The sequence below is a fragment of the Acinonyx jubatus genome, chromosome B3, assembly GCF_027475565.1.
Source record: "Acinonyx jubatus isolate Ajub_Pintada_27869175 chromosome B3, VMU_Ajub_asm_v1.0, whole genome shotgun sequence".
NCBI classification, from domain to species: domain Eukaryota; kingdom Metazoa; phylum Chordata; class Mammalia; order Carnivora; family Felidae; genus Acinonyx; species Acinonyx jubatus.
Window position 1 is genome coordinate 3,571,981 of NC_069386.1, and position 23,830 is coordinate 3,595,810.

Consider the following 23,830-nt stretch of genomic DNA (forward strand, 5'->3'; position numbering starts at 1 on the left):
AACCCTTGACAAGGACCACCCTATTCCAGCTCCTGCTTACTTCTCCATCCTCACCTGGCATTTCTGCCCCTGCCCCCAGATTCCCTGCCGGAGCCCCCAGAGATCCTTCCTCTGTCCTGACTTTGCCATGGATCTTAACGAGCCTGGGCCTTCATCCATCCACTCATTGATCCATTCGTTCATACGTTCATTCCATCATTAAGGATCCCCTGGTGGGCAGGACAACGGTCTTTGCAGAGAAAATGTGCTGAATAAGTTAACACATTAATGAGTGATGGCCGGCAGGATAGGAAATATACAGGGTACTTGGACAGCCAATACACGGGGTCCAGGAAGACTCCCTGAGAAGGAGACATTTAAACCTAAATCAGACAAACACACGGGTATCAGCCAGGTGAAGAAGTCAGAGGAGTGTTCTGCCAGAGGGGACAGGATGTGTGAAACCCTGGGGGGGCAAGAGTGCTGTGACAAAGCTCCAGAAACCAAAACAAGAAAACAAGTGCAGCATAACCCGGTGGAAATTGCCCGGGAAGGGAGAGGGTGACTGAGGCTGGGGAGGTATGGATGGGTTGCAGAGACATCTCGTAGGAGCAGTACAAGAACTTGTGAATAATTGGCTGTGGAGGGTTGGCGGGTGGGGTGTGCAGGAACGTCTCCGTGTTCGTGGCTAAGGCAACCAGGCGGAAAGTATTGCTGGCCACAGAGATGTTCGCTGTCTCCTCCAGAGCCTGGGGAGGAGAGCATTTGTTGACCAGGTCAACGAGAAAATGGGAAAATGAAAGAATAGTTTGGGAGGAAGATGAGTTGACGTGTCAGGTTGTGGTGGGCAGAAGGCAGCTGCAGGGGGCATCCGGGTGGAGGATGTCCAGCGGGTCATTGCACGTGCAGGTACGAGCTCCAGAGAGAGGTTCGGCCAGAGAGAGAGAGGTCCAGCACCGCCTGCCCCGCATGTTGGGAATAACAGGGTCTCCTCTGCCTCCAGTCCCTGTGGATGGTCAAGTCAGGGAAACTGCAGGGGCCTGGCTTCCGTCCGGGCCTGCCTCTGCCTGTGTGACCTTGGGTGCACCACTGAGCCTTGGGTTTTCATGCACAGCATGGAGTGGACACTCCCTCTGTCCTCAGGTCACCGTGAAGCCATATGTATCCAGTGTAAAGGGCTCAAAATGTCAGCCATCACTGGCACTGTCCCACAGTGTCCTTAGTCCTGTCATTTCTAAGTCCTTTGGGGAAGTGCCACTTGGAGTTTCTTTTCCCTCGGCCCAACCGGATGCCCCACGTGTCACTCTCACCACCTGTCTGTGCCTTCTCCCTCACATAACTAGACCGGAAACATGGCACCATCCGCGTTGGCTTCATGTTGTTATCCTCCACAGCACCAAAGACGTTCAAAGCCCAGGTTTGGTTTGGTTTGGTTTTAATTTGAGAGAGAGAGAGAGAGAGAGAGAGAGAGCACACGAGCCAGGGAGAGGGGTAGAGAGAGAGAGAATCCCAGGCAGACTCCATGGTCAGTGCAGGGCCCGACGCCGGGCTCCATTCCATGACCGTGGGATCGTGACCTAAGCCAAAATTAACAGGCAGACACTCAACTGACTGAGCCACCCAGGCTCCCCAGAGCTCAGGTTCTAAAGCCAGTAAGAACTAGTTTCAAACACCCACCTTGTAGCTGGGTGACCCTGGGAGCTCATTTAACCCCTCTGAACCTTGGTCTCCCTGTCTGTAAAGTGAGAATACTGGCAGTGCCTGCCTCACAGGCCTGCAGGAAGGAACAGAGAAGGCTGTGGGAAGGCAGTTTATCAGGGAATCTCAACTCACGGGGGTGAGTAAACAAGGAATTGTTTTATTTATCTAAAGCTCGCCATTAGGCATGTTCTGTCAAACCCTCCTTTCCTGTTGGGGAGTAGCAGCCATGATGGTATGTCATTCCAGTTCTATAACTTCTTGGCTATTTTTGGTTCATCCTCTTTTTTTGGTTGTGATTGCTTCCAACGGTCTTATTTATTTTTTAAGATTCAGTGTTGTTCAGTGAAAAACTACGGAGTCTGGAGCCAGCTGCCGGGGTTGAATCCAACTCTGCACTTAACAAGCTGAGCGCCTTGGGCAAGGTGCTTCACCTCTCTGTGCCCCCTAGTTTCCTCATCTGTTAAATGGGGATGATGATGGTACCTGCCTCTCAGGAAGGAGTATTGCCAGGGGTAAGTGAGCCGCTACAATTAAAGCTCTCAAAGAAGAGTGCCAAGCTTGCAAAGGAAACATTGTGTAAGTTTGGCTATTATTATACCCAGCCCAGAGTTCCTCTCCTTCTCCGGGGCCGGTGGTTGTGTCTGCTGGCTGATCTGGTGATCTCTCTCATCCTCCTTCGTTCTCATTCTGGCTTTTCACAACAAAGCCGGCGTTGGGGCCTAGAGGAAGAAGTGGAAGACAGCTATCATCTCCCTTGTCCCAGCAAGGGGGACATAATTCCCACCCAGCAATACTGTACTCTACCATGGCTTTGATGCTGGCCGGTGGTGCCTTCAGGAGGCCCCAGAGGAGGGCTCCCTTCCGGGCAGCCCCCCATCGATGGCCCATTTAGATATTGGGCCTGTATCTTCCTGGCCAGCTCACAGCATCCTGGTACAGATCCGATGCTCCCCTCAGTGTGGTCACGGGCTCCCAAACACACGTACCCTCAGCAGGCCAACTCTTAGACCCGTGGGCACATGTAGAATCAATCTCATGTTCCAGCTAGGATGGAAACTCCAGATCAGGGGCCAACAGATGGGGGGGTGGGTCCCGCCCCCGGTCTCCACCCACGGCTCCCAACACGCAGCTGCCCCCAGCGTTGCTCCTACACACCCCGGGCACCGTGGTGACAGGCTGGGTCAGGGCGCCCATTGGTCCCTGCGTGAGCCAGGAGTGCACCGCACCCCCACCCCACCAGTGTGACAGAGGTTTCCCCAAGCCTCCTTCCCCCGCTTCAAAGACAGAAGTTTCTCCATTCCCAGCTCCCCGGGCATACCTGGCCTGGCGGTCTCTATAGCCATTGTTGGGGGTTGTGGCTGGGGGAAGTGGGGGTGATGCTCACACTTCCTGCCACAGTGTTTCCCCCAGCAGCCCCAGGCCATGGTTCTCTAACCTAGAGTGCGGGCACCTTGATCCCTTCATTTCCTACCTGCAACTTGGCTTACCAATTCAGGCACATGATACCCAACACCATCCTGTGATGCATCATGATGAATATAAAATAAAAGGGGGGGGGTATTACACATTGCTTTTGAAGTATATTTGGGGGAGCCTGGGTGGCTCAGCCGGTTGAGCGTCCTACTTCGGCTCACATCATGATCTCGAGGTCTGTGAGTTCGAGCCCCGCGCCGGGCTCTGTGCTGACAGCTCAGAGCCTGGAGCCTGCTTCGGATTCTGTGACTCCCTCTCTCTCTGCCCCTCGCCCACTCCTTCTCTCTCTCTCTCTCTCTCTCTCAAAAAGTAAATAGAGATTAAAAAAATTTTTGTTTAGTTTAAAGTGTATTTGAATAAGTGAGTGAACAGAAAACATTTAAAAAAGCATACTACAAACCAATATTATAAATACAGTAATAAATTGGCAGTAACTAATAGAATACCAATGAGATATGAAAATACGAGAAATCTAATTGTTTTGTAAATGATATTTAAATAAAGCCCTTTCTCTGTTATTGAATTAGAATGAGCCACGGCTTGGAGCTGGGGCTCTTGTGCTCAAGATGCCGGTGACTCCATACGTGTCATCCCAATGCTTAACTTTTTCTGTGGCTCAGGTATTGTTTCAAAACCTCCACAAATACTCCGTGAAGGCTCATGGATCCTGTGAGAAAAGAATTATTATTGCCATCAAGGCTGTGTTCCAGCTGAGGAAACCTGGGCCTGGTTTCTTACTGGAGAAACTTAGCAACGTCACGTAGCTGACGTAAGTGCCAGAGCCTGAGTTTAAACCCACGGAAGCTAGGAAAAAGAAAAAGGAGAAGAAGAAAAAGAAAAGCCCACGGAAGCTGGCTCCGGAGGTCATGCCCTTTGCCACGGCATTATTCTTCGCAGGCAGCACTCCCGTGAGCATTCAGCTTCCAGAATAAGCCTTTGCCATTTTTATTCCCAATTCGGGGACAGATGGTGGCACCAGACCCAGGAGGGCAGAGCCTCTGAGCTCCGCAGCAAACAGTGCCCCCAGGCCAAAGCGACAAGGCCACAGCTCTCCCTGGGCAAACCCGGTTAAGCAGACGTAGGATGGTTTCCTTCCAAGAACGTCTCTCCTGTCCATGTCCTTGTCAGTTTTCCCATCAGGAAAATGGGCATGTGTAATATGCACCCGTGGCAATAGCCGCAAGAACTAATTAGCGCCTGGAATGTGTGTCAAGATCCCCGGCGAGAGGTGCTGTAATAGGGGCAAAGGATTCTCGCATGAGTTCCAGTTTTGCCTCCTGTGGCCCGGTCCTCCCTGGGCGGGAGGTGGTGCCCCGTCTTGTTGAGATCTGATCTCTAAATGCAACTGTGTGTTTTCTTTCATCCAAATGACTGTGCTCATCTCGGGAGCAGCCTTTAATTTTCTTCTTGGAACCGAGGACCATCCTTACTTACAGCAACAAAAGGTCCCTGGGACGGTGAGGTAAGATTTGAATTAAGATACCTTGGCATCCTTCACTCCCCGGCAATTAACGGGCAGCAGATTTTCAGCAGCACTCACTCTCCTGAGAGCGCCCTTTGTCTCAGGACTGCCTGTCTGTCCTGTTGTCCGTCGTCCGATGCAGCAGCCCCCCGGCGGCCGGCTGTCTGCAAGGTGCCAGGCAGGTGCACGGCGTGGCGGGGACCTCCGAGGGCCCAGCCTGATGGGGAAGCCATGTGGCTCTCAGACCCCCGTCTGCGTGGCGAACATCACATACAGCCGGGCCCCAGTGACTCCGAGGGGCTGGCTGTCCAGGCAGCCCGTTCTCCCCGTGTCTTCCTCACCCTCACCTGCCTCTGGGCCACCGTTGTTCATTATTAGCATCCCTCTCCAGAGAAGAGAGAAAAGGAGAGAAGAGCCAACCTTTGCTTGTCCTTTTGGCTCCTTGTCAGCGACTCTGGTAAATGTGTAATCTGATGGAACCATGGTCCAAGATGAGAATTTGGACTCCTTCCCTCTCTCTCTGCCCCTTGCCAGGCATGTGAACTCCTGTTGAGGCTTCAAGTCCCAGCCTTCCCCAAGGCCCCCGGGGCAAAGTGAGAAGTTAGTCACTCCCTCCCTGGCTGCCAGAGCCCGTCTCCAGCACTGAGAAGCACTCAGCACACCGTGTCGTGCGGGATCACCAGGCCCCGTCTGTCGGCCGGTGCAGGGCGGGGGCGGGGAGGGGTGGGGAGAGGGGCTGCCGGCCTTCCTAGAGCTCCAGCCCCACACATCTGGGCCCCGTCCTTGGCACGTGACTGGGGGTAAGAAATGTGTGCTGAATGGCGCAAATAAACCCGAGTAGACCTGCTTTACCATTTCCCCAGAAAATCAGGAGTTAATGCTTTGAGGGGATTTTTGTCTGGAGTTTTCCCAGGGCTCATTTGCTCGTGGTTTTTAAGAAAACAATGTCACAGAATTTCTAGAGGTGGGAAGTCCTTGATCCTTCTCATTGGCTTGACAGATGTCTGTTGACTCTCCATGATGTTGCTAGTGCTGTTTTAGGTGCTGGAGAAGCGGCCACAGAAAAACCCCCTGCCCTCGGGACGCTCACATTCTAGACACGATATTCTTCTCCCCCATAATTTCCTGCTCACTATTCGCCTCTCTAGTCCTTTTCCCTAAAGGCAATGAGCCATCTAAACCGTGTCCAGCAAATAAGCAGAAATGCCCAGGGTGGCCCGCTTAAGTCCCTGCCATTACGTGAGAAGCTTTTTAGGAGACTAGATGTCAGAGGGAGGCGGTGACCTGGGAGCACAGAGGCAGGTGGTGGGACAGGGAAGGTTTGTCACCTCCTGGAGCACAGTGGCAGCCAAAGATGGCCTCGGGAGGTCGTCGTGATGTCTGGTTCTGAGCGGGGAGGCAGCACAGCAGACTGGCCCAGTCTGCTTCTGCCTGAGCCAGGTCTTTAAGGGGAAGGACACGGAGTTTATCTAAAGTGCTGTGAATTCCCACAGCCTCGGGCAGACCCATATTCCAACGTAAGCACAAAAACAAATTCTAAAGCCAAGTAAATGACTGGTGATGAGCCACAGGTATGTATTATCACGACCGACCGTTGCTTTTCCCGGAGAATTCTCCCTGCGAGGGGAGGGGATCCACCCCACAGCCGTGATGTTCTGTCAGCTTTTCAGCAACCACTTTCGGTGCCTGGAACTGAAACGGGGCCTGGCAGATAGGTCGGTTTGCACAGTCCAGAAGGGTACACTTCCCTGCAGGAAGGGGGTGTGCTGTGGACGAGGGGGGCCCTCTGGCCTTGCCGTCCTGAGGGTCAGCTTTTCAGCAACCAGAGCCATGATTGTAAAGGGAGATCTTTGTGTGGACAGGAAGGCAATAGTTTTTGGATGAGCTGACGTGATGATTGAAGTCCTTTTGGCTTCCCTGGTGTCTGGGTGGAAAGAGAACAGGTGTGTGCCTTTGCCAAAAATGACAGCCCACGAGGACTATGGATGCCCCGGGAACAGAGTCCTCCTGTGCCGGCCGTGAATTCCTCAGAGGCTGGGAGGTCTGCGGGTGAAAGCCGTGGGGGGGCGGGTGCAGATCTCTCCAAGACCTGGTTTCTAAGCAGTTGGTGGGAACAAGCGTTGAGAAATGTTTCTACATCTGCCCAGCCATATTCGCCCACGAGGACTACATACCGTGACTTCTGTTTCGGAACAGTATCCCCCGCTGCTGGCCAACTGAGGGGTTGTGGGCACACAGAGGCTTTCCTGACGAGGCCTTCTGGCTTCGTCCAGAGTGTCTCTGGCCTTGCCCTTTGTCCACCTCTCGCTGAGTGACATCGTATGTGGTTCCCTGTTTCTTCCCGAGGAATGTGTGTGTGTGTGTGTGTGTGTGTGTGTGTGTGTGTGTATGCACACGTGTGCCTGTGCGAGAGTGCACGCACGTTTAACCCTCTTTCGTGAGAGCAGCCAGGGCTCTTGCAAAGGCTTTCTCAGTGAGTGTAGAACATTTGGAGAAACTCCACATTCAGGGCGGGCTGTAGACGGGCCGGGCCGGGCCGGTGGGAGCCCTGAAGGCTTGCCGGGGGACCAGGGCAGGGGTGTCGCGGGCAGCCTGGGCCCCCGGCCAGACCAGGAGGGAGAGGCAACCTGGCGATGGGACATTTTTTCCCCCAAACAGCCTGCATGCGGCTGCATTCGAGACGGCTCAAAGTGACCCGGAGTCGGCAGTCCGCGCTGGGGCACCCGGGGGTGCTGGTCCCGTCCGCCTGCCGGTGGAAGTCCCCAGCACGCTGCTGGGTGCAGGAAAGGGCGTTTCTGCCACTCGGTGCCGTTCGAGCGTGGATGTGGCAGGCAGCCTCGGAATCAAGCTGACACGCGTCCCACGGCAGGACAACTGCAGCGTGAGGTTCTCAGGAAGGGCTGAGTGTGTGCATGAGGTCACTGAGCTCTGTTACCGTCTGACCAGCCTCAGCCTGCGTCCCGGTGACACACATCTGCTGACTGGACGGATCGGGGCCTCGCGCTGTAGGCTGACTGGTGGGCCACGCTTGAAAGACTCCCGGCGTGTGCCCCTGCCTGCATTTTTTCACTCTTGACCGAACACATATGCTCTGCACAATCAGGACAGTGTTAGCATGCGGGGCCGAGGCGGCTTCCTACACATCTGGCCGGGGCGGGCTGAATCACTTCCCCCCCGGGAGGGTGGCTCCCAGCTCCGTGACATCTGGACAGTGGCAGGAAGTGTCTGGATTCATCCCAGGATGATTTTTATCTCCACATGCTTTTCCAATTTCATCAGGGCCTCCATGCTACATTCCAAGTGACATGTCCACATTCGCCACGGACAAGAATGACAGATGGGGAAAAATCATCTTTGACCCTTGAAAGTCGGTCATGTTTTATGAGGTAAGAGCTTGGGCACAGAAGGTATCGTAGGAGGGAGCCCAGGGATGGCTTGAAATATGGAAGTTACGCATGTTTTAGCTTTTGGACGTAGAAGTCCCCTTCCCAAACTACCGGCGTATCCAAGCAATGAAAACAGCATTTCTCTTTTGCGTTGAGGCATAACTTGCACCGACCAAAAGGCACAGATCTGAAGCATACACCGTGGTGACTTTTTAATTTTCACACATGCACGTGCCCCCCAGTGCCACCACGGAGGCCGAGGGTTTAGGACCTTCCCAGCTCTCCAGAAGGTTCCCTTGTACCCCTCCCTGTCACCAGCCCACCCGTGAAGGTCCCCCCCCCCCCCCCCCCGTTCCGGTCTCTCTGTCACCACGGAGTAGTGAAAAGGGCCCTTTTCTTTTCGGGGTCTTGCTGCTTAACAAACATCTCCGCATACGCAAACGACAGCCGTTTTGTGAATTGCCACAAAGGTGCCCGGGAGGGCCAAGTCGAGGCTCAGATCAAAGGATTTTTGTGCCGCCCGTGTGTCACAGCACACAGGGGTCCTCCTGGACCCGATGTTCCACGACGGAGGAAGAAGTGCTCCCGGAGGAAAACTTTGTCTTTGGCCCTGGGGGAGAATTCGCGGTGTGCTCTCGTTTCAGAAAAAACCAAGGGGATCTTGCAGCTAAACTCCTGCCCTTGCGAATGTAGAGCCACACACTACACACGGTCTCCCCTCTGCGAGGGACAGCCAGGCCGCAGGCCCAGAGCCCCGGCTCTCTTCCTCGCTGGGCCTCTCCTGGGCCTTGCTCCCGTCCAGGAATGAGGCCCTCGTTGTAGCTTGCTCCTCTCCAGAGAAAACGCTTAGTCAGACCCAAAGCAAGTCGCTGCAGGACTCAAACTGTCCTCAGGAAATACCAGGAGAAAAGGCCGCAGGAGAGAGGATTAAGCCCTTCTGAGTATTCCAGAACCCCGTATCTCAGTTCAGCAGCCGTTGTCATTAGGCGGGGTGGACGTGTCCATTCGCCTGACCCGTCATCCTCTGCCAGAAGCAGCCGCAGCCACGAGGACCTGACCTGGGGTGGACCGGCCTCGGCAACACAGACACAGCTTTCCTTTTATTTTTAGATTTGCGGGCAACCGCTTGGAGGGGTTTTCGGTTAGGTTTGGGGGGAAGCAGGAGAAGGGGGCTCTGGGCGCAAGACAGCGGAGGTGCTAATGGAAGGATCAAGGATCTTGGAGAAGGAGTCCAGAACAAGGGCTGTTTCTGCCTGGGTACGACACTGACCGTCAGCGGGACCTGGACAGGCCACAGCATCTCTGCCCTCTGCTCCCCATCTGCACCATGCAGGCCGATTATAAGAAAGCCTAAACACACAGCTGTTTTGCTTAGAGCAGGGGTGGGGGGTGGGGGAGGCCCAGTGGGAACGTGGGTTCTTGAACGAGCGCCTCCCTTAGCTTCTCTAACTCTAGTGTGAGGAGTTGCATTCCCTCACGCTCCCCCAAGGGCCCCCCTCGGCGTTTGGCCACGCTGATGACAGGAGGCCCTTCAACGGCCCCCCCGAGAAGAGGTTCCTTCCGAGAGCGCTCCGAGCCGAGGGCACGTCTGATGGGTCACCGCTCCCTCGCTCACAGGGCTTGGGCGAGGTGGGGCGAGGTGGATAACTTTGAAAACCCCAGGTAGGAGGGCGACAGAGTGCTTTCCACGTGAGGAGGGTGGACTTTTCCCTCTCGGTGGCCAAGTTCGCTGTCTAGTTTATGCCGATTGCCAGCACAACGACTTTGCACGGACTCAACAGTGTTTTGAGAGCCGGTCTTGAGGCGGAACTAGAAGACATTCCCCAGGGAGAACACCCGAATCATGGGACCCTCACTGTCTGGCCGGAGCAGCCCGTGCGGCCCAGCCCTTCCGCACGATGGACTCTAGTCGCTGGGGTGCAGTCCACCTTGTCCGGAAATATACTGAGAAGGCTTTTTTTCAGGACTTTAAAGACAGTATGAAGAATTATACTGTGGTTGGTCTTTTTGCGTCTTGGGCTGGTCTCATCCAGGCACCTCACCTCACTGAGAATTGAACTTATCGTACAAAATGCGCCATGCACAGCTTCCGGAACCATCGCCAGGTGTGTGCGTGCGTGTGTTACTGTGACGCGATGCCCTACCACGTCGGGGCTCCGATGTCCGCGTCCGCTTCTGCACGCTGAGGCCCTCAGCTCTGTGTGGAAAGGCCTCTCACACACTGTTTGAACCCCTTCTTTGGTCCTCGTCTGGGACTTACGTCAGCCCGGTGTCCTTTTCCACGTCCTGTGCCGTCTTCAACACAGATTAGACGGGGAGGCCCCCCCTTCCTGGTTGTTGTTCCCGTATCAATAGCGATGACTGCATCTCTGCACCCACGGCCGCTCAGAGGTCACGCAGGAAGCACATCGTCGTGAACACAATTCACATGGCTCCGGGTAGCCCTCCCCCGCCGGCACTGGCACACGCCGTGAGTTGTGCACACACAGTGCGGACGCCCCCACACAGCTCTAGCAGTGCCTTATCTTTGTGCCGTGCACACCTTGTCCAGAAGCTCGTTCCGTTCAGCAGTCTGCCTCTCTGACCGCCACTGCAGCCAAGAGGGTTGGGCTGTTTTTTTGTGGGTTTGTTTTTTTTTTTTTTTTCGGTGAAGGGAAGAATGTCTCCCCCACCGTGCAGATACCATCATCCATTTCAGCAAGCTCCCTGTGGCAAGGCCTGGCCAGGAATTTGCTGCTTAGTTATTTTACAGCCACTGCATGGCTGGGGATTGCTTTGTCTGGAGTCATCCGTTACCCACCTGCACCCCCGGTGGCGGGGGACCGTGACTCAGACACGCAAGCGATGTTCAGTGGATGAACGGATGAACTTGGCATCTTTCAGACCTACCCATCTCTGATAAAGTAAGCTTTGGTTCAAAAGGAAGCTGCATCTGATTTAAGGTTTCTTTACAGGAGGAAACAAAATGGCTTGCGTGCATTTTAATGACGGAGAAGCGGGGGGGGGGGGGAGCGGAGGGGGGAGGCGGGCACTGGAATGAAGATATGTTTCCCACCCTTGAGATTCTTCAAATCATTTTTAATGAGGTGGGTGATCTATAAATAATGTCAACTTCTGTGACTCTTCTCCTCCTGTTTCCTCCCCCTGAAATGTCCTTTCATCCACCCCATCCCCAACTCTGAGTATCTAATTATGTCTATTATCCAAGACCCACACTCCAAGAAGCCCCCCTTAATCTCCCTGACTCCCTTCATTAAAGTATCTCTGTGGCTTTTACGGAGTTCTGCCCTGCCCTGCAGCCACGTGGCTCCTTGCCCAATCCCCTTAATCTGTGCCACGTAGAAAACTCCTGGAGAGTAGGACCAGGCTCTCCCCCAAGAGATCTTTTTTTAATTAAGGTATCATTGACATACAGCACTATCAAGAGTTTTGCACACGGTAGGCAGCGTGAATGTGCAGGAATGAACAGTCCCAAGGAAACCCTTTTGTGATTCAGAAGTAATTCAAACTAGCTTTTGGGAACACGGATTCCGATTATGACAACCTTCAGTTTCTTCTTTTGCGTATCCAAAAATTAAGATATGGAAAGTCATCTGCCTATCGACTTGTCAATCTTTAGACATATCCATCATAAAACCTATCTTTACATGTTCGTAGTTGGACTATTTATAATAGCCAAAGGCTGGAAACCATCCAGATGCCCATCACAAACAGAATGGATAATACACTGTAGGATTTCACACAATAGAATACTACAGGGCAATTATAATGAGCAATCCACAACTATAGACAACGATTTGGGCATATCTCATTAACACGATGTTGAGTAAAAGGAGTCAGACAAAAAAAAATATAATTTCATGTATGTTAGGTACAGTAACAGGCAACACTTGTCTTTGCTGTTAGAGGTCAAGATAGCAACTTCCCTTGGGAGCATAAGGACTGGAAGGGGACATGAGATGTGGCTCCAGGGTGCTGACAATAAACCGCTTCTTGAGTTAGGTGCTGATTGCACAGGTTTTCAGTTTGTACAGATTTATTGAGTTTTATGCCTATGACATGGGTACCTTTCTCTGCTACATGTACTGTCCCTGGAGAGCTCTTGGCCTGGATCCTTCTTTCCATGTCAAGAATCAAAAGGTATCAGGATTCAAGCTCTGCTACAGTGTAGTGAGTTAGTTATCTATTGCTGTGTAACAAATTACCGCCCCCCCCCAAAAAAAAAAAAAACCTTAGTGGTTTTAAAGAGCAGACATTTATTATCTCTGAGCTTCTGTAGGTCAGAAGTCGAGGAACAATTTAGCCAGGCAGTCCTACTCAGATTCTCTCAGGAGGTTACAGCAAGCTGTTGGCAGGGGCTGCCGTCACCTGAAGGCTTACCTAAGTCTGTAGGATTCACGCCCAGTTTGACTTATGCCTGTGGGAAGGAGGCCTAAGTTCCTCACCATGTGAATCTCTCCAGTGGACTGCTTGAGTGTCCTCACAATATGGCGGCTGGCGTCCTCTAGAGCCGGTGAGAAGGAGCGGAAGGAACAGCCTCAGTGTTTCTTATCACTTAGTCTCAGAAGTCCCACATCATCTTTCCTACCATATCTGTTCATCAGAAACAAGTCATTAAGTCCAGCCCACACTCAAGGGGAGGGGAATTAAAGTCCACCTCTTGAAGGAGAAGTATCACAGTATATCCTCTTGTGGATATATCTTTAAAACCATCAGAGTCCCCCTCCAAACCACAAATTATTTACATCCTTCCCATATGTAAAAAGTCCGTCATCCCCTTCCAAGGCCACCAGAATTCTCACCCATTTGAACATCAGCTCAAAGCCCAGAATCTCATTGTCTGAATCAAGTTCAGATGCAGCTGAAGCTCCTCGGGCAGAGTTCTTTGAGTGCAGCTCCTTACATACACTTCCCCTCACTATGAACTAAAGATACACGTTATCTGCACCAAACCACCCCCCCCCAAACATATGATGACAGGACAGGCACAGAGTAACCACCATAGATGCACCTGTTCGAAAGGGGGTAAGAAACCGGGAGGTACACCAAAGCCACTGGCTGGTAGCAGTTCTGAAATCCAGCTGGGCAAATGTTGGAAGTTCCTTGTCTAGGATTCAGTCCCATATCTGCTCAGGAGTGATTCTCATGGCTCTCATTTCCACGTCTGAGTTTTTCTTCCTTTTCCATGAAAGGTGACCTGTGTTTGCAGCTGCATAATTTTGCTTGCTTCTCACCAATAGAATTCTGGGAGTCCAAAGACTTCTTTTCATTTTGTACTATCTCTTTCCCTTTCAGTCCAAATGTGATTTTTTTTAAAACCAAAGTGAACCTGAGACACAGGCTCTGAGGTGAATGTGCTGCCCTATTTCAAACAAGTGTGTGGCCGCCATATCCAACCAATCTCTCTCAACATGCCCATGAAAACATAGGGAAGTATATCTTTTTTAATTCTCATTGCTGAAAACAAAGACACCCTTGCTTCAAGAAACAGAATCTTGGAGAAACTGATACTAAACAATAAGGTGGACAGAGCAAAAATGTTATAAACGTACTGTTGTTTTTAGTTCGTGGAATGATCTTGTTTCGGGTCTCAAAACAGAGACCAACAGAAGAAGAAAAGAAAGGATGATATCTGTAGCTTCCTTATCATTGCCAGAAAACCAGGCCACTAGCCTTCTGCCTTTTGGGCACTATGCCTGCCCCGCCCCATCCCACCAAGTATAACTTTCTCTACACAGAGAAGGCAGGCAAATGGGTGACACGCACTGGCTATCCTGAGATGTGGTCTCCACAAGTGAGGCAATGGAGACATAAGAACCCTGGTCGCAGTGCATTCTGGGAATTGTAGTTTTTGTGCTCGATAGCAACTCAGAGTATGAAAGAAAGAGCCCAAGAACAGAGAAATTACAGTGGGCCCCCAACACCAGCTAAAACAGATGATCTTCTAAATAACACACAATCGAATACAAAGGTGAACATCTTTTTCTTGAAGACAATCTACATTTCGAAAAAATATATAATAATCTGGATCTAATACCCCAGACTGGATTTAGAAACAAGAGAAACAGAGAAGAGGAGAATTTAAGTATCAGGTAACTATTGACCTTAACAATGAAAGAAGCATGGATGAAAGATTTCGGAACTTTAACAGCTTATGAAAGTTGAACCTGGATATACGTTCCAAAACACTAGTGACTTTGGCCAGAGGAATTAATACACCCAGAAAAGCCAAGAAAGTGTTTAAGAAGTGTGATAAGGTATGCTAGTGGTTCTCAAACAAGTAGGCGTCAGAATCACGTGAAAAACTTGCTAAAACAGTTTGCTAAGCCCCACCCCCAAGGGGCTATAATTCCAGTGGGTCTGGGTGAGACCTGAAAATTGGCATTTTGAACAAGTTCCCAGGTGATGCTGAGTGCCTGAGGACTATAAGAACCACTGAGGTACTAGAAAACGTGTTATAAAATTACAATAACTGATGAATGGATAAAGAAAATGCATATCTGTATGATGAAAACTATAAAAAAGGAACAAAATACTGATTCATCCTAGCACATAGATGAACCTTGGGAACATGACGCTGAATGAAAGGAGTCAGACACAAGCCACATAGCGTATGGTTTCATGTCTACGAAATATCCACAGACAGGCAAATCCACAGAGACGAAAAGCAGATTCACGGTTTTCGAGGGTTGGGATAGGGAGGAAAGCAGAGTAATGGGTACAGGGTTTCTATCGCGGGGTGGTGATGAAAACGTTTAGAAATTAGCGGTGATAGTCACGTGACCTTGTAAAGATACTAAAACCCACTGAATTCTGCATTTTTAAATGGTGAATTATATGGTCTAGATCTCAGTTTTGAAATATAACCAGGGGGGCACCTGGGTGGCTCAGTCGGCTAAGCGTCCAAATTTGGCTCAGGTCACAATCTCACGGTTTGTGAGTTCGAGCCCCACATCAGGCTCTGTGCTGACAGCTCAGAGCCTGGACCCTACTTCAGATTCTGTGTCTCCCTCTTTCTCTGTCCCTCCCCTGCTCACGCTCTGTTTCTCTTTCTCTGTCAAAAAATGAATAAACATTAAAAAACAAAAGATTTCAAAATCAGAAAGGAGCTGTGCGTGAAACAGTAAGAGTTGTATCGAAAGACTGTTACATGAAATGCTCTTCAGCCATTAAAAAATGTTGTTGTAGAATTAATATTTACTGCCATGGAAAAATGCTCATGATATACTCTCAAATGGAAAATACAGGTTACAAAATTATATATATACTGAGCCAACGTTTTGGGGTTTTTTGTTTTTTTTTTTTTTTACGCTGTGTATGTGATGTAGAAGATCCAGAAAGTCATACACCTGGCGTTCCAGAAGGTGTCTAGGTGAGGAGCATAGATGGGGGATTTTTTTCTTTCAAGCTATTTTTTTCTGCAAGCGCTTTGCAGTGCTCGTGTAATAAGGAAACAATTTTCACTTTTGAAAGCAATGTAACGTACAATTGAGGGGGACACTCCATTCTCTCCGATGACACTCTGATGGACAGGAAATGGAAACCAGGGGCGATGTGTCCACTCAAGGATAAGGCAGAGATGCCTTAGGGGCCCCTCTCTTTCTGCCGGATTCCTACCACGATAGTACAGGATTCTGCTAACCAGAGGTGCTCTGCTTTTGAGGCCACTTGCTAACTTCAGGGAGACGGTGCTTCTTGAAGAGTACCCTGTGTTCTTGGAGAAATCTTTATTTCCCTAAATATTTCCTGTGGGAGAGAAGTCAGAGACCCCAGATCACTGGGAAGGTAAGGACATCAGACCTGAATACCTTAGCGGGTGTCACCTTCACTAGCGAGAATGGTTACCGTCGTTCAACACTTCCTACTTGCCAGGCTCCGAGCCAAGTGTTTTCCACGTATTAACTCATTTAATCTTCCCAGCAACCCAATGCTCTAGGTACTATTATTATCCCCATGTTAGAATGAGAACCTGAGGCACCCAGAGATGAGGTAACTTGCCTAAGCTCACAGTGTTCAAATCTAAACATTCTGCCTGTAGAGTCTTTATAAGACTTTTTAACAATAGCTTTATACATCCAGGGGCCCCGGGGGGGGAGGGGGGCTCAGTCGGGTGAGCGTCTGACTTCGGCTCAGACCTCGATCTCACCGTTGGTGGGTTCGAGCCCCACATCGGGCTCCGTGCTGACAGCTCAGAGCCTGGAGCCTGCTTCGGATGTTGTGTCTCCCTCTCTGTCTGCCTCTCCCCTGCTCGCTCGCTGTCTCTCTCTCTCTCAAAAATAAACATTAATAAATGTTTTTTAATATTGAAAAAAAACAGTAAGTTTATGCTTCTGGGTCCAAACAAACTTCTTGCTGCTGTCATTTGGGAAAGTTTCTTTACCTCCCCACGAGGCTCTGGTGTCTCTTCCAGAGAGGATCAGAGTAATCATAGACACATTTTGCATCATCTCACATCCACCCACTCTGGATCCCGGAGAGGCAGGGTTCCTTGGACCCCCTAGGTCCTTCCCTGCTCCCCAATCCCGTTGCCCCATGGGTTCAAGATGGAGGGGGGTCAACCATTGGGCTGTTGGCATGATGGATCCTCATAACACCTTATCCTCAGGGGGTTCAGGACTTGTAAATCACGTCCCGGGTCCCTCCTGCCGGCTGTGACATGCCGGGCACACCAAGAGCCGGATCCTGTTTGAAATCCCGAGGCGTGGGCAGTGCTCTGGAATTTTCAGGTTTTTTTCTGAATTTTCAGGAAGTTATTTTATTCCGTGACAAATGGGGCTGGGAGCATGGGAGGAGTCCACCTGGAGTGCATGGAATAAGGGAGCACGTTGTCTCTAGAGAAATTCAAAACAATAACAGAACTCAACCTGCTCATTTGTCTGTTTTTGAAGGATGGTTGACACAAAGTCTATCTATTTTTTATCATCTCCATGCACCAACAATTCCAAACAATTTCAGTGATAAAGGACCCCAATCTGGGTCTCTCCCACCAGCCCCCCCCAAACACACACACCTGGGCATACTGCATACCAGCTTTCATTCCCAGCTTTCTGCCATTTTATTTGTGAGTCATCAACCCCCAATGCCCTGCCTCTTCACTGGGGTTCTTTGTCCCCCAAGTGGTGGGTGAGGAGGGTGGGTGAGGGAAATGGGTGATGGGAGAGGGGGAGGGGACTGGCCTTTAAAGGCTGTGTCTGCCCTGTCCGCCCCTGCGAAGGCATCTGGGACACCGGAGCTGGGGAACCAGGCATGGGGCCCAACTTCGACTTTCCCTTGAGGGCAGACATTGTCCCCAACTTGGAGTCAGGCTCATGCTGGGAAAGGGCGTGCCTCTGAGACCCAGCCCTGATGTCCCAGCTTCTGCAAGACATTCCCTGTGCCCCAAGGCAGAGTTAGTCACTTCCTTCTGGAGGAACTTCTGTACACCCCTTTGTTAGAGCACTGGGCTCGCTGGCTTGTGTGCTTAGATCACCCCACTCTGCAGGGAGCTACCTGAGGGCAGGCGCTTCCTAGTTCGTCTCTGTCCCCCCAGTTGTAACAGAGGGACGGACACCGAGCAGAGGCTCAAAACTGCTCAGTGACACCGAGAAGAGAATCACACGCCGTCCTCCTCTTTCCCTGTGAAACCTGTCCGCTACGGGTTTGCAATAAATACGGGTTAGGGTGAGGCCGTCGTTCATTCATTTGTTCCGCGTGTGCTGGTTTATTCTTATGCAGTTATCATTAGGGTAAAGTGGCGTTTGTTTTTCTTTACAGTCCTTGACCTGAGCGAGTTCATTTGTGAAAGGCGTTAAACGGCAGAGCTGACAGAGCGATGGCAACTCCGTGCAAAGCGGGGACGGTTCTGGAAGGAGATTCAGACATTCCACACGGGAAGCTAGCGCGGTCCGTTCGCTCTGTGGCGTCTACGGAGACCTGCTGAAGGAACGGAACCTGCCGATGTGCAGAAGGGCCGAACCTCCTGGGAAGGGCTGCGTCCCAGCCACCCCACCGAGGCTGGCCGCCATCAGGGCCCGGTCGGGGGCCTCGGCGTAGTAAGGGAAGTACTTACTAACAACGGGTGGGGATGGGCTGGGAGGAAAACCTGATGGGACTCGTTCAGCCTTGTCCAGGCCACACCCAGTTTAGTCAACGACTTCTGAACCCGGAGAACGTAAAGGAACACAGTGGAGCTTGGACCGAGGGCTTTGAAATAAAAATGTCAACACGCTCCTGCGAGCGTGGCCCAATCCCGTCCTCTTCCAGGAGAGAAATGCCCCACGTGGCCAGGCTGGTCCTGAAAAGGAGCCCCGTCCTACAGACACCTGACTGTTCTACTGAAGGAACAGCCTGCCGGCCTGATCTGCTTCCTCCCCTTGAAACAGAGGAACCGGGACTGGCTGACCCGCTAAAGCTGTGTCAGCAGGAATCAGAGGGAATCTGTTTTTTGCCAGGATGGAATTGAACCTCCACAGGCATGCGCTGTGGCGGCATTTAAAAATACGTTTTCTAGGCGCCTGAAACGTAAACGCAGGTAAAATAAATAAAAGCCAATTAACAATAGCATCTGGGGAGACACCGCTTGGGGAAAAAGAGAGGGGAACGTAGGGGAAATCCGTGGGAACTACACAGCCAATGGCTTCCTGAGGCCCGGCTTTGACATCTTCTGAGAACCTTCCGCGGCCTCGCAGGCAATGTTAGCACAGGTGGGGTTTGCAAACCCGTATCCCATGGGCCAAATCCGGCCCACGGCTGTGTTTCGTTGGCTTCAGTGGCGTGTTTGTTTTCTAAAAGTGGAAAATCTGCAAACAGGACGTGTGTTTTCCAGTTTACCGCGGTCCTCACTACTCCCAATTGTCTTACGCAGGCTTGTCACCTGGCCTGCCAGGCCTCTGTGGCCATGATGCCCTGGACTCCAGTTCTCAACCTTGGCTGCCCGTCGGAATAATGCAAGCGGGCTTTGGAAAATACCCGTATTTGGGTCCCACCACACCCCTCACCCCCCCACCCCCCTAGAGATTCTGATTTAATTTACCTGGAGAACAGCCTGGAGGGCAGGTTCTAACGCTCCCCCAGGTGATTCTAATGTGCAGCAAAATTTGAGAACCGCCCAGGGCATTTTCCACCAGGCACTGTTTATCCCCAGATCGACTGGTCTCCTTTACCTAGGGCTGGGCCTCCTGGTCATAGAACCACCAACCTCACCCAGACCCTTGAAGCTGACCTTCTCTGAAAGGGGTCCAGGCCAGACTCCCCAAAGGATCCCTCACCACTAGGAAGATAACGATCTCTTTCGAAATGATGAATTTAGGGCCACTCTTCCAGAGCTTCTAATACTTGGCGACTTAAGCACAGACACATTCGGAACCAGTCAGCCCGTATTAGGCACGAAGCACTTTCTCGTTTGATTTCCCATCTCGGATTGATAACAACATCGTGGAGAAGGCATGGCTCTCCCGTCACAGGTGGGAGAATGGTGACACCCAGCCCTGGTGCTGTAAAAGCCCTGCTTTGTAACTCTGGCTGCAGCTGAACTTATTTTAATAAACATCCAGTGTCTGCTGTGCAGTCTGTGGAGGGCTGTATTCCAGAACAGCCCTAACAACCGGTGACAGCCAGAATTTACTCTGATTGGGTCACCCGTGCCAGGTTGGTTTGTAAACATTGGCATTTAGAATCAATGGACTCGTATTAGGCACCAGGCACTCTGTCTTGTCACTGCTGTTGCTAGATCCACAACAAAGGTGATTAAGAGGTGGCCCCGGTGCTTGAAGGCTCGGGCCTCGAGGGGGAATTCAGCACTGAAGTCCTTCCAATAGGATAGTTGCGCGAAGAAGACGTCCGCGTAAGCGGAGTGTGAGACGGCAGCAAGAGGGACGCGTATACTTCTATCTGCAAACACCAAGGAAGGCTTGGGCAGAGCAAGAGGTATTTAGACCTGCATCTGGAAGGACGAGTAGGAGTCTCCCCGGCAGAGGAGGAGGTGAGTGGGTGGAGGTCCTTGCTGAGCAAAGGCACAAAGGCATACCACTGCCCAGCATGTTTGGAAAACTCGGCTTTGAGTCAGGAAAAGAATTCCAGATTCCCTTGAAAGTTAGTTTACCCTGCTTATCTAGAAACCTAATGGTTCCGAATGGCGTTAACTATGTTTTTCAGTGTTGGGCCCGTCCAGGTGGGCTGCAGGTGAGTCCCCCAGCTGCAAAGACAGAGCTCCCTGCTGTGACCCAGCTCCTTTCCTTCTCAAATAACGTTCCAGAATTCTAAAAGTGACCCTTATCTCCAGCAGAAAGTAATCTCGTTTTCTCTCTCACTGTATGCAGTCACAGGCACACTGATGTTGCTAATTACTTTCTGCTGGCTAATTCCAATAGCAGCATGATTTTACAAATCACAGGAGAAGATGGCAATCAGAGAAAAGGAGCACATGATATAAACACTACTGTCTATAATTCCTCTTTGCCAGGTTGTTTAAAATCCACACTCTACCCCTTACCCTGGACATCCCTTCCTTAATGCTGTTGAATTCAGAAATTATGGATTTTTTAAAGTATTTATTTATTTTTTGAGAGAGAGACAGAGTGCGAGCAGGGGAGGGGCAGAGAGAGAGGGAGACACAGAATCCGCAGCAGGCTCCAGGCTCCGAGCTGTCAGCACAGAGCCCGACGCGGGGTTCAAACCCACGAACAGCGAGATCATGACCTGAGCTGAAGTCGGGTGCTTAACCGACTGAGCCACCCAGGCGCCCCAGAAATTACGGATTTTTATATTCAAACTCCGAGAGTTATCTAAAGGCTTTTATTTGATGTAATTAATAAGGCTCTACCTTCTCAAGTGAATGCGTCATCAGACGTAACATTACCTTGTCCAAAGTGCGCAGGAGCCTGAGTTCTCCTTTCCACGTGCGTGTGTGTTAGCCTGGAGTAACGTACATGACTTTGATATTCTTCAATACAGTCAAGCTGCAAGGTCTGTACAAGATTAATTACAAACTTAGGGGCCCGGGGTAGGTCAGCCCTTCATTATCATTAATGAACCTTCTTCATCTGCACTAAGAGACCTCTAATTGGGTTTATTTCTTACAGTGGGGCATGTAAGTATCCTTCAGAAGTTTACTTTGCCAACCTATATTGTGGGATAAACCTGCTAATCCATGCAACCTTGGACGATCCGCTGAGAATAAGTAAATTTCATGACATGAGCTGGTTGAGGAAGCCACAATGAAAACCCACTACATCACAACATAGACTTGGTTCATTAATCTGTAAGTAGAACCTGGCCTTAATTATTCATGATAATAGCCCTTAATATACTAGTTCGCTGCGGCATATTTTGTATCAGTAATGGAGGTCTCTGTCCTTTACGAACTTACGACAAGTCTCTGCTATTAAATCTTCACTGAGAGGCGGGCTAGGAGCCTGACCAGGGATTTCATGGGAATGTCATGTTCGAAGCGTAATAATCAGGCTTTACTGTTCTGAAGAGACTTTCATCCTAAGGATCTCAAAGCACTTTATGAGCCTTCATTAGTGCCAGGAATACCCCGAAGGCACCATGGTTTTACTATCTGTGTTTTATAGGTGAAGAAACAAGACCCGGGCTGGTAAAGTGACTTGCCCAAGGTCACAAGACAGATTAGCCAGACATCTTACAGGGTTTCTTCAGAAGAAACCATTTGTGTGTCATTTCAGCTAAAGGACCTTGGCCGTGACTTGCAGTGTCTGGATGCCCCCCACACACACACACCCACTCTGACACAGTTGAGGCACGTAACAGGCCCTCGGTGCCTGTCGGCTGAAGGGAGGGAAAATGCTGGTGCTTCCGATTCAGAATCCCTTATGAGCTACCCAAACCCCTTTGCTCACAGTTTCTCTCCCCCTGAGTATCCCAAACGTGTCGCTGCTGTCACTTTCACATTTGCACTAAGAAGGGGGTGTTTGCAGGGTTCGGCTCTGAGGAAGAGGAACAGAGTGATTTCCACCTCCCGTATTCTAGGATGTTAACAAAAGACCTTTGCTCGATCGAGTTAGGCTCTGCCGTGGTGTTGGAGAGTTCTAGATAATTAGGTGGTAGATTCTGCTTATAACTCCAGCAATTCTTTCTAGACCCTCGAGCTTCAAGAAAAACTGAGAAACAGCTTTTAAAAATATATATACATATATATATTTTTTTATTGCTAGCGCCACGCAGGCGATGGATCCCGCTCGGAGGTCGCTGGGGGTGGATCTTTCTTTTGTTTGGCTTCCAATGTGTGTATTTGATCCCAGCTCAGATTTACATTTAAGACATGTTGAGAGTGTGCACTCCCAGGTTGTGCGGAATGCCAGGACACGGGATCATTCCACCAGGCGTTGGCTTTCAGCTCTGTCCTTTGTGACAGATTCCAGAGCGTCTCCACCTTAAGGCAGGCGGGTCACCAGGCCGCTTCCGTGACCCCCCCCTAACCTGTACCAGGCTGCCGGCAAGCACTCCTGTCAGCATTGTTTACTCTGGCAAGACTGATGGCGTCCAGGTGGATTTCCCAACCCCCGCGCCTCCTCCCCCGGCCCGCTTCTCCCCTGCCGCCCGCAGCCGCGGCTGGCCGCGTGGTGCACTGTGCAAACCGTGCAAATCTGCAGTTTGCGGGAGGTGGCATTTCTCCCTAGTTGAACCACTGGCGTGGCTTCTGAGGACAGGAGGGCCGCCCCCGCCTCCCCCGGTGCCCCTGGCCGCCACACCAGCCCCAGAGGGTGCCCTCTGGCCTGGGCGAAAATGTACCTCTGTGCTTGCTCCTGCCCTGGCTTCTCCCTGGGTAGAATCGCCCGCCTGGGAGGGCCGTGCTGTTGGGCAGATCACCCCGGGGAGCATCTGGAGGGCCTGCTGGGGAGATGCCCAGAATGCCAGGCGCAGATGGAAGTGTGCGGGAGCCGGGCTTGGCGCCCGAGGGAAGCAGGTGGCCCCCTGGTGCAGAGCAGCCTGGGGTCCCGCAGCTCCCTGGGCGGGCCACAGCCCCCGAGTCAGGACTCACTCTCAGGATGACGGTTAGGCACTGAGAAGTGTGGTCAGTCTCCAGGACATGGCGCTCAGCACTAGGGACCCACGCGTGAATAAGGCTCATTCACGGGACAGAGGGGCAGAGTTAAAAGATAGAAAGCAAACGCTGAAATAACATGTTACAGAATCCAGAAAGGGAGCCGAGGGGGTGCTTGAAGGAACAAAAGGGACCAGGACATGGGGGGGGAGGCGGGGAGGGAGGGTATTCCTGGCAAGAGAAATGCAGTAAGCAGAGGTGTGTCCACGGAACCGTGGCCGAGGGACGTGGCTGGTGTAGGGTTCACACGTGGGGGCTGGCGATGGAAGAGGGAGGCCGAATGGTCAGGGTGGGGCCAGGAGAAGAAGGCCTGCAGGGCCAGGCAGGGGCGATATGCAGCAGGCAAAAAGGAAACGTTCTGGAAGGATTAGCCAGGAAGGTGGCAGGGTGCCATGATCCAGGTAGTGTTCTAGAAAATTAATTTGGTATCCACGTGTACGTGGAAAGAGACTGAAAACAGGAAGCCAGTTGATGGTAGTAACCCACGCGGGATTTGATAAGGCCTGCTTCACCTGGTCACAGTCTAGAGCCTTCTTCAGCCTGTCCCCCCCATCCCTTTTCATGGTTAACTTCGCATCCCTCAAGTCTTGGCTTAAATGCCACTTCTTCTGGGGAGACCTCCCTGACTGACCCCAGAGTTTTGGGGGTCCATCAAAACCCACTTGCTTTGTCATAATTACCTCATTGCGTTTTGTGTGTGGTTGAAACAACAACAAATACCATATAACAATCATGCAAAGAATAGTCGCCATTTTGTGCAAATGGCACCACCATTCATCTCCAAAA

General features: G+C 51.3%; 1 long non-coding RNA gene across 1 annotated transcript; it reads left to right on the forward strand.

Moving 5' to 3' along the window:
- Positions 1-1,930: 1,930 nt before the first annotated feature.
- LOC113601972 (uncharacterized) lies at positions 1,931-18,973 on the forward strand. The gene is made up of 3 exons (XR_008298930.1): positions 1,931-2,192; positions 3,774-8,001; positions 17,755-18,973. It is a non-coding gene; the product is annotated as an uncharacterized LOC113601972 (long non-coding RNA).
- The last annotated feature ends 4,857 nt before the right edge of the window (positions 18,974-23,830 follow it).